Source organism: Lontra canadensis, unplaced genomic scaffold (genome assembly GCF_010015895.1).
Source record: "Lontra canadensis isolate GAN:19392208 unplaced genomic scaffold, GSC_riverotter_1.0 scaffold1, whole genome shotgun sequence".
Lineage (NCBI taxonomy): Eukaryota > Metazoa > Chordata > Mammalia > Carnivora > Mustelidae > Lontra > Lontra canadensis.
The window spans coordinates 85,117,022-85,127,278 of record NW_022630995.1 but is presented as its reverse complement, the minus strand read 5'-3'; positions in this window follow the sequence as shown (position 1 = coordinate 85,127,278).

Genomic DNA, 10,257 nt, shown 5'->3' with positions numbered 1-10,257 from the left:
TTTTTTTTTTTTAGGATTTTACTTATTTATTTGACAGAGAAAGAGAGAGAAAGAGCACAAGCAGGGGGAGTGGGAGAGGGAGAAGCAGGCTCTCCAATGAACAGGGAGCCTGACAGACTGACATGGGGCTTGATCCCCAGACCCTGGGATCATGACCCAGCTGAAGGCAGACGCTTAACTGACTGAGCCACCCAGATGCCCTGAACAGTGTCCTTTCATAGAGAAATCAGATTGATAGCCTGATTAACTGCACAAATATGAATAAACATTTAGAACTGTGAAGCTGAAGAGGTTATTAACTCTGAATAAGAAGTTTTGAATAAATAAACTTTTGGTCAGAGTAATTGGTTGCTCTCTTTATATAACTAATTAAAAGATACAGCTAAGTAGAAATTTATTTTTCTAACAAGAGAATTTTCCAAAATGCTTCATTGTACCTTTAGGCAGATTCTTTTCTTTTGGAGCCAAGCCTTAGTGCACATCATTGTTATTATTTTTTTTTAAATGGGAGGATATGTGTATGCACGTAAAGTAACATATGTTGATTACAGCTTCCTTCTAGATGTGCAAATTATTTTTTCCCTATAATAGAATTTTCATTTACAAACCAAGACGCTTGTTATTAGTAACAAGTTATTTATGCCTCAGAACCAATGGTACTATCCTTGGAACATGATGGAAAACAACACAGATTTCAATGTTTTTAACATAGACATTCCAAGAGAGTTAAAATTGATTTTTTTCTCTTTTTTTCATAACATATGTATTCAGGGAAAACTTTTTTTTTTTTTTTTTTTTTTTTTTTGGGAAGAGGGGTGTTGGACTGCTTTACTTAATGCATGGTTTCAACTCAGAGTTGTTCTCTTCAGTGGAACAACATCTTCCCACTCAGGGGGCCAGAGTTCTGACCCCTGGATTCCAATTCCCATTGTGCCATTTTTTACCTGGCTTCAGTTTAGCAGCTCTGCTATTCAACCTTGCCAGGCCTCAGTTTCCTTCCTTGTAAAATGGGCAAAGTAGTAGTAGGGCTGTGAGAGATTGAAAGAGATAGACTGAAGGCCCTTAAGGTGGTACCTAGGGTAAGAACATGGTAAGTGCTCACTGACGGCGATTATTACATCCGGACTTTGTATTTCATCTCCTTTGTTCAGCCTTCCTTCTTACGTTTTTCTTCTTCTCAGAGTAGCTCTTTCACTCAACTTTTTCCACTCTATTTGTTTTTCCTCTTTTGATTAATTTATTTTATGTACATGGACATATAGTATACCTTATAAAATAATGGGATTGGTTCCCAGGAGAAATTTTTGGAATAGAACTCAGTATTATTGTACTTCCTCCAGTATGTACAGAAATCACCTATTTAAGCTGAAAGCAATATTGTACATGTGAAATATACTTACATAGTGTTACAGTGATTCCTCTTACAATGATTCCTGCGTTCTTCTCTGTGTTGCTGGGTATTCATTACCTCACCTTTGCAAATTTCACGTATACCCCTACTCAGGCCTGCTCCTTTGCTCCTGCAGAGAGTCTTCCTTCTCTGGCCACTAGCTCTCCGTACATTCCCCTTTTCCCTGTTTTATAGTGCAGTTGCTCCTAATATTGCCTTCTCTTCCGTATCCCAGATATGCTATGTTCAACCCAATGGGGTCGGCCGGGGAGCAGTTAGCATTTAGTCAAGGATGGCAGCAGGAAGACAAAGAAGAGGCTGATACTTCTCGCCCCTCTGCTTCCCCGCGGCTTCCCTAAGTGATGGACTCGAGACTGTCTGATGTGCTGGTGACAGGACAGGGACAGTGAAGGGACTGGGGAAATACTGCTTCTGGGTACGTCTCAGTGCTCTTTGGATAACATCCAAGTTCCTCAACATGGTGCATGTGTTTTCTGAGGCCAGGGCCCTTATAGCCTCGTCAGTCTTAGCTTTTAAACTTTATACGCTGGCATAATTGGAAATTTATGCCCTGGTGATACTAAATGGCTCACAGTTGCTGCTGTGGAGATATGTGCCTCTGCTCACAGCCTTTTGTAATTTGGAATGTTCCTCTGCCCATCTTTACCTCGCTGATTGCAAGACCCCAACCCATCTTTCAAAGCTCAGGCCAGGGACTGTCTCTACTGGGAAGCCTTCTAGGACAGCCTTTCCCTTCTTGCTGCTGGACCCAATGCCCCCTTTCCCTTGGATGCCATTGCACGTTGTGAATTGCTCTGTCATTATGCCCTTTCTTATTTTGGAATGATCTGTTTATGGGTCTGTTTTCTCTGCTGAATTAAATTCCAGGACAGCAAGAGCCAGATAGTATTCAGTTCTGTATCCACACCGTGGAGCATGGCGTGTGGTGCAGTGTGTGCAAGCTGGAGTTATTTGTAGAACTCTTAAACTGACCTCACTGGGATCCGTGGGGATGGAGACGGTGATGAAGTAATTTTTACTTCCTTTCATGGGGCTTGGCTAATAATGGCCTCAGTACTGGAATTCTTTCCAGACAACTTAACCAGCCAGATAATCTAACCCTTCTCTGATTTGTGGTCTTATTCCAGAAGTGACTAAGTTTTCTAACTTGGAATTCCTATCTTTACATTATTTGTAGACTTTTCTCTTATGTTGTAATATAGCTTGTTTGCCAACAGCATGTATTTCCCATTTAGTCATTTGTTCTACAGATCACTTATTAAGATGATGGACTTTCTAAACACATGAGAAATGCCTATGAAATGCCTGAAACAAAATGGGCCATGTGGCGGATTTTCTCATAGGAGAAACCCGTAGGCACGTAATAGGATGCTTCTCAGTACAAAACAAACAAGCAATTACCTGAGTCGCTTCCTGTGGGAAACTCAACCTCCTACCACCCATGGTGATGACTCGTGTGAGTTTTTTGGAAGGTTGCATCATTCTAAGGAAATTCATTCATACTTTTCTCAACAAATGCACATTTTATTTTCTTGGACAGAAAACAAACTATATGTCTTTGTTCAAGTCTACTTTCCTTTTTCTACTTTGCCTCTTTTGTTTTTTAAAAATGAATATCAAATATGCAATTCTGGAAGGCAGTGGGAAAGACTGCATGGTGGTTGTCATTGGCTGGTAAGTGGGGAGCAAACTGGGTTCAGGAAACATCTGGAATGTTTGTGATGTTGTAGTTGCCTACGTTGTCTTCTTCTGGGTTTCAACATTTATCAGTGACTTCTAGATATTAATTGAGGATATATTTAAATCACAGATGTTTGTTGTTATAAGTCTGGTACAAATCACATTCGATGAATCTGCTCGTGGTTTTTCTCTCTGGATTACAATGACTTCTTCCTTTCTTATATGAATATAAAGTTTTCAAAAATACTATGAGAATGGAACTTTGGAATAAATCATATTTGGAAATTACTGAGAATAAATTTTTATAAATTCATCAGGTGAAATAATAGGTATATTTAGCTCCAGTAGGTAAAAATCTACTGTGTGAAATGATAATTCACTACAATTTTTAGAGTGATGAGAGTTCTGATTTTGCTTTTTTTAACTTAATATTAGGTGAAATACTAGTCATTTTATAGTTTGTATCCCCTGGAACTTCAGACTTAGATCTTTGGCATTAGCTTCTTCGAGTAAGATTATCAATTCATCTTGAACTTTTCGGAGAAAATCATTTATTTGAATCTAAAATCCTCAAGTCCTAGTTTTCACTGAAAACTGTTGTATTTGTTATTTTAACAAGTTTAACCTAAATAGTTACATGAAATTTGAAGATTAAGAAGAAATTGTTAGCTTTGAAAAGTATATTTTAGTATACGGAGTAGAGACAAATTGTGAGGTATTATGTACTTTCTATCTGGAAATTACTATAAGATTTTGATAGGAACTCTTTAAAGTTTCATTTCATAAATAATAGTCTACCAAGTAGCTATTAGAAAACTATCATATTAACGCTAAGAAGAGAACACGTTCAGGGGCGTATGATTATTAATTATTATTCTCTATTACATGGTTTTTTTCTCATACTCTCTTGATGTTCAGTGGTGGAAATAAAGTGAGATCCTTTAACTAGGAGGTTAGATACTAGCAAAGACTTATCTTCAGCCCACTGCTCCTAGAGATTAAGAGGCAAAATTTTACTTGGAGAGCTGTGGTCCAATGGCGATGGGGTGTTCAGAAATTGCAACTTTGAATTTAAAGTTGGAGATCGTTGAATTGGCATTTCTGTCCAATGTGGTTGAGTATCTGAAAGCAGTTCCACATTTCTTTATCAGGAAGTCAGGCTGACTTGTGATGAAAGATGATGAAGACAAATCCTAAACAGGGCTTCCTGTTTGCTTAAACCTCCAACCCAAGAGAAAATCGTTTCCAGTTTCCCTGTACAATCATGGTAATATATTTTCTTTTCAGATTGTTAACAGACTGTTCAGCTTGTACATGGCATTTCAATCATGGTGAAAAAGGTGAAGCCCGAATGACTCCAAATTCTCATTGGGAATCTGAAATTGGATGACCTTTGAAATTAACCTCTGGTTCTCCTCCTCTTCTCTTTAGTAAACACATTATTCATTAATTCATATTAATTGATTTTCTGCTCCATGGACAGGTTTGAAATGGTTACTGTGATAGATATAAAAGAAGGAAATACAGCTTCTGTACTCAGAGTTCACAGTTCCTAAAAAACTTAGGAGAACACAGATGTCAATTTAAATTTAAAGACGGTGGCCACTCTGAAGGAATAATTAGCCTGCTCCCTTTTAAGATGAATATTGTGCACAATGAGATTTTTAATTTTGTGAATAATTTTGGGGATATAAAAAGTAGGAAAGAGAAGACAGGAGCTGGGGAAGAGAACAAACTTTGTGGAAGGACTTAGAATTTTCTTAGAATTCTGGGACATCCAAACCATATTTGGGCAGGGGATTAAAAAAATAAGGAATTGATCTCAGCTTTACTTATGCAAGAAAACTTTGTTTTAAAGAGTTTGGCTAAAGATCACTAACCATTATACTTTATGAACTGGTTTGACTGTAATTAATTTTTTTCTAATATTTCTTATTTTTCTAATATTCCTTATTTCTGGTGACCAATATTAAACATAAACCTTATGGCCAGTGTTAAAAATTTTTTAAAAAGGGAGAATGGAAAGATTTGACCTTAGAATAATTGATTTTTAGAAAGATGAAATTATGTTAAAATAATAAGATAAGTTCTATAAGTAATATAAGTAATTATAGTACCTTATGGTTAATTACACTAACTCATGCTAATAGCTAACATGTACTGAATATTTACTTCACTGACTACCTTGCTAAATGCTTTAGATGCATTTAAATAGGAGTAAATAGGTGGGATAGATCTTAGGGAAGAAGAAATTGGGACAAAGGTGAAATAGTTTTTCTGTAATCGACCTCAGTGTCCATGCTTTAAATTTCTACTCGAGTCTTTGCTTTTAAAGGACATTTTGACCTCTTTCTTCTTTCCAAACTTTTATCTGTATTCATTTCTTTTTCTCTTTTTCATTCCTTTTGTCTAATTTTTTCCCTTGACTTCTTAACCCTGCTTTTACTTTCTCATGGCATGTCCCTGGTCTGTTAATGGATTTGACAGATAATTCACTGAATACCTCCATTGCTGTTGTACTCGAAATCAAATGCATGGATGATAGATTGCATTTTTTTTTTTTACTTTTATAGTGTGATGTAGATATGATTAAAAGTCAAAGTACATATCAACCGAGGACTGACATAATTCTTACTCATAAAAGGGGCAGAAAGGATATGAAAGAATAAGAGATTTATCACTTAACACATCTGTCTGTACATACGTGTACACACACAATTGTTTTTCCTGGGAAATAAATGATAGAGATTCTGCCCATAAAACATGTATACCATGTTTGGTCACACTGTAAAGAAGCCCAACAAATTCCTCCTACCTCTAGTTAACTGTCCACTAGAACACAGGGGTTTCATGTTCTTTCCATCTGCTTGCATCAATCCCTGACATCTATCATGGCAGAAGTTTGAATTCTTAGCCTGCTAAAATGTACGAATAGTTTTCCAGAAAATTCTCTTTAAATATGGCACTCACCATCTTTACAATCTGGAGTACCGGCGATGATCAGGATAAAGGCCAGGCTGCCACTGGGGAGAGAATATGCCAAGGTAAAATTTTACTGGGAAATTATGCTTTGAGTGACTATACAGGTAATTCAAAGAGGGATTGCCCGGATCAGACAAAACCAAAATAATCTCAAATTATTCTGTTATTCTTCTCGATGCTTCCAAACCTTGTTATTTCAATGATAACATAACAGTTTGGCATCCATGAAGTCTCTGACAATGTTCAGAATCTCAAATTGTAAAAATAAGTGTTTTTACATCATGTCTGACCCTTGTTAGTTAGTCATTAATGAGTTTGCCCAATATGAAATTCCGAGTCTAATGATTTCCTTTCTGGCCATCTAAATAATAACCTTAAGAGTCTAAAAAATGCATAGGAATGTATTTTAATTGAATAGTAAGCAATATGTAATACCATATGTTCGTAAGAAATGATGAAGCAGAAGTGGGGTTTTTTTGACTTATGTTCTGTTATCTTCCCTGGGCAGTTTGAGTCAAGGGGAATGGGTGGGGCCCATGGGCAGGGTTACAAGCCACCATGGTTATGTTAAATAAATATAGCTAAGCTTTTACCTATTTTTTATATATTCAGGTCCACATATGCAATTTTATTGAAAAAAAATCCTGCAGTTAAAATGGTTTAAAAATTCACTATAGTCAATTAATATTTGATACCATGAAAAATGTCCATTTTATATAACCTGGAAACAAAGAGCTGATTATTAAATTAGAAGATGAAAGCAGTTCTGTTAAAAAAAAAAGGAGGGAGGGCGTCTGGGTGGCTCAGTGGGTGAAAGCCTCTGCCTTCGGCTCAGGTCATGATCCCAGGCTCCTGGGATGGAGCCCTGTATCGGGCTCTCTGCTCAGCAGGGAGCCTGCTGCCTTCTCTCTCCCTGCCTCCTTCTCTGCTACTTGTGATCTCTCTCTCTATCAAATAAATAAAATCTTTAAAAAAAAAAAAAAAAAAAAGGAGGGAGGGGGGAAAACAAAGCAACACAAAGGAAAACCAAAAAACCCAAAAAGGCTGAATATATTTACAAGATTCTTTAGTGTAATCTAAAAACTGAAAAACAAAAAATAGACACAAAAATGTGAATAACATGTTTATACTGCTTCGTTTGTCAAAGTTATTAAGGATTACAGGAAGAGAATGTGCTATTGCTTAAGATGATGAGAAATTTATATTAAAAAATAAATATTGCATGTAGCAGGAAGGGGAAATTGCTTTATTAATTACCTGGTTATCTTATCAGGGCTCTAATTTTTTGGTTTTCTGGAATGCAGAACAGGCTTCATGCACAGTGCTCAGAGTTGCTGGGGCAGCAGTTATGCAAGCTGAGCGATTTGCAACATTTGTGTTCACTCTCCTTTTAGGTTTCAGAAAATGAGCTTCTGCCTGAGTGCATTCAGAGCCAGTCAGCCTGAGAGGGCACTTTTCGGAGCAGAGATCCAAGGAAGAGCCACATGTGCTCTATCTGTGCTTTCAGTCAGTGCAGTGGGTCCTGCTTCCATCCTCTGGGTTAGCACAGTGTCAGACTCGACACCCCTTCCATAGAGCAAGCCCTCAAATCCAGAGTAACCGAAGGAGAACAGGGGAGAAATGATACCAATTGCAGCCATTTTCCTCAAAGGTAGTTTTGAATGGTACTAGCTCTGTGATCAAGGGCCTTTTCTTCAAACCATGAAGTCACACCGAAGTTTCTTCAGTCCATGGTTACCTTTCAGGGGGTAGATTTTATTCTCTTTATCTTTTGTAGAAATAAGCATGTAGAGGGACACCTGGGTGGCTCAGTCCGTTAAGCATCTGCCTTCTGCTAAGGTCATGACCCCAGGATCTTGGGATCGAGTTCCGAGTTGGGCTCCTTGCTCAGCCCGGAGCCTGCTTCTGTCTCTGCCTGCCTCTCCCATTGCTTGTGCTTGCGCTCTTTCTCTGACAAATAAATAAATAAATAATAAAATCTTTTTAAAAAAAGAAAAAAGCATGTAGAAATTTTGTAATTCTAGTAAAAAGTCCACATAGTCTATATTTAAAAGAAAAAGCAAAAAATGCTAAAATGCGACTGGTATATGTAATTTGAAATATTTATGCTTCTCTGGACTTCAAGAAAATAAATCATTGTGTAGAGAATACTTATTTTCCTAACTTGATGGAAGGTTTGAACTTTAATCCCATTATTCTTTTCCTTCAAATCCCTGTGTTGAAGTCCTAATTTCTATTTCTTTATTTTCCGAAGCTATGATATTTGTGGATTTAATTTATATAACTTCCGAATGGCGCAATTGGTAGCCCAAATTAATATAATTAATTATAACAATTTTTGAATATCTCATAAATCTGATCTTAAAGGATGAAGCTTTAGAGTATCTGGCTGATGGCTAGCAAGGAAAATAACCTATATATCACAATAAAATGATAAACATGTTAATAAAAATGTCAATAATACTGTAATAATAATAATTCTATAAATTTTATATTCTTTGAAAAGAAAATAAAGGGGGAAATACTATGTTTCTTTCTCTGTGCCCTCATGGGAGTGTCACAAAAACGTTATGTATGAAATGTGATGCTGACACAGCATGCTTGTGCCAATATTTCAACACAAATGACAATCACAACCAAATTTTCCCCACAGGCGTTATTCGGGATCACCTGCCTTCCTTTAGGTGTTTATGTTTTAGAAAACTGACATAAAATTGATAGAAAACAATCCTGGGAAGGAGGATTTGTGATCCGTTTCACAAAACCCCCACTAGATGAACCGTTTCCACTGGATGGCTCCTTCACGTTGCTGGCCAATGAAGTGGGAGTGGCCACCCGCTGGTAGTCCAATGTGGTACATCTTATATAACATTTTCTGTGACTTCACATGCACTACCTCATTTCAGTGACATGCGTGAGATAGAGGGGCCCGAAACGACACATTGTTAAACAGATGAGTAAAATGAGATCTAAGCAGGTGAGACCATTTTACCCAAGTCAACACTTCTAAGAGTGATATGGAGCTGGGAGGAGGACCAGGTTATCCGACTTGAGTCCAGCACGCTGCCACTCCTGGCTTCCCTTTGTCCAGCTCCCTCTGCTGTCACTTGCAGCCCCAGGCCAGCACGGCATCCTTCTCCACTGGTCTCAAGTTCGGTGGGAGGTAACGGGAACTTCTCCTCTTCATAAACCAAGTTAAGAGTCCGTTCTTTCCTGAGCAGCTCCTTCTTCTGACAGGGAAGCTGAGATCCAGGTGCAAAAGCAGAACTGGGCTTCAGGCCTTGTGTTCTTTCTGCCCCACCACATTAGTTGACATCAGTGTGGCAGAGGGGAAAATGCTATTTAAAAACACGGGGGTGGGGGGTGGTGTCTGGGTGGCTCAGTCCGTTAGTTAAGTGTCTGCCTTCTGCTTGGGTCATGATCCCGCACTCCCAGGATCGAATCCCATGTTGATGTTTCTCCCTCTCCCTGCTGGCTACCTCTGCCTATCTCTCAAATAATTAAAAACAAACAAACAAACAAATAAAATAAAACAAAACCACAACTGATTGCAACTACATCTGCCCCCAAACGAGGGGGCAACTGGTGGTGATGGCTTTTTATTTAGAAAAGTCCTTGTTGTGCCCTTTGCATGAAGAGGCCAGTCCCCTGTTCCCCTCCCCTGACGGTGGTGGTAGGGGAAGGTCTGAGCAGCGAGAGAGCTGGCAAGGGGTTGCTGGAGCCAGACCTGCCCGTCGGAACGTCATGTGGGCTAAGGTGACAGAGTACTTCTAACAGGAGTGTGTGCCATGATGGCTATGATGTAAAGGGCTGTGAGGCCACCTCCTTTGTTGAACTTCAGCTCCAGAACCCTGCTGGATGGACCCTCCCATGATTATCTTTCAGCAAGTGGTGTCTGCAGGGAAAAGAATTGAAGGGGGGTGGGTGTCAGCAGCTCCCATCTGAATTTGTGTTGGAAAAACGGAAAGAACAGCTGTGAAAGGTCAGAGGGAATTCTAGATTTCAATGGGAACAAGAACACTGATGTTGAGCTTAGGGCATAAGCCACACAGATCTGTAGGGATCCTGGGAAGGGCAACAGCCTGCCCATTTGATGTGAATCTGCCAACTTGATGGAAATCGCAAAGGTTATGCTGACTTCAGTCAACTTCTTGCTTACACAAAAAAGTGAAAAGTCATTACAA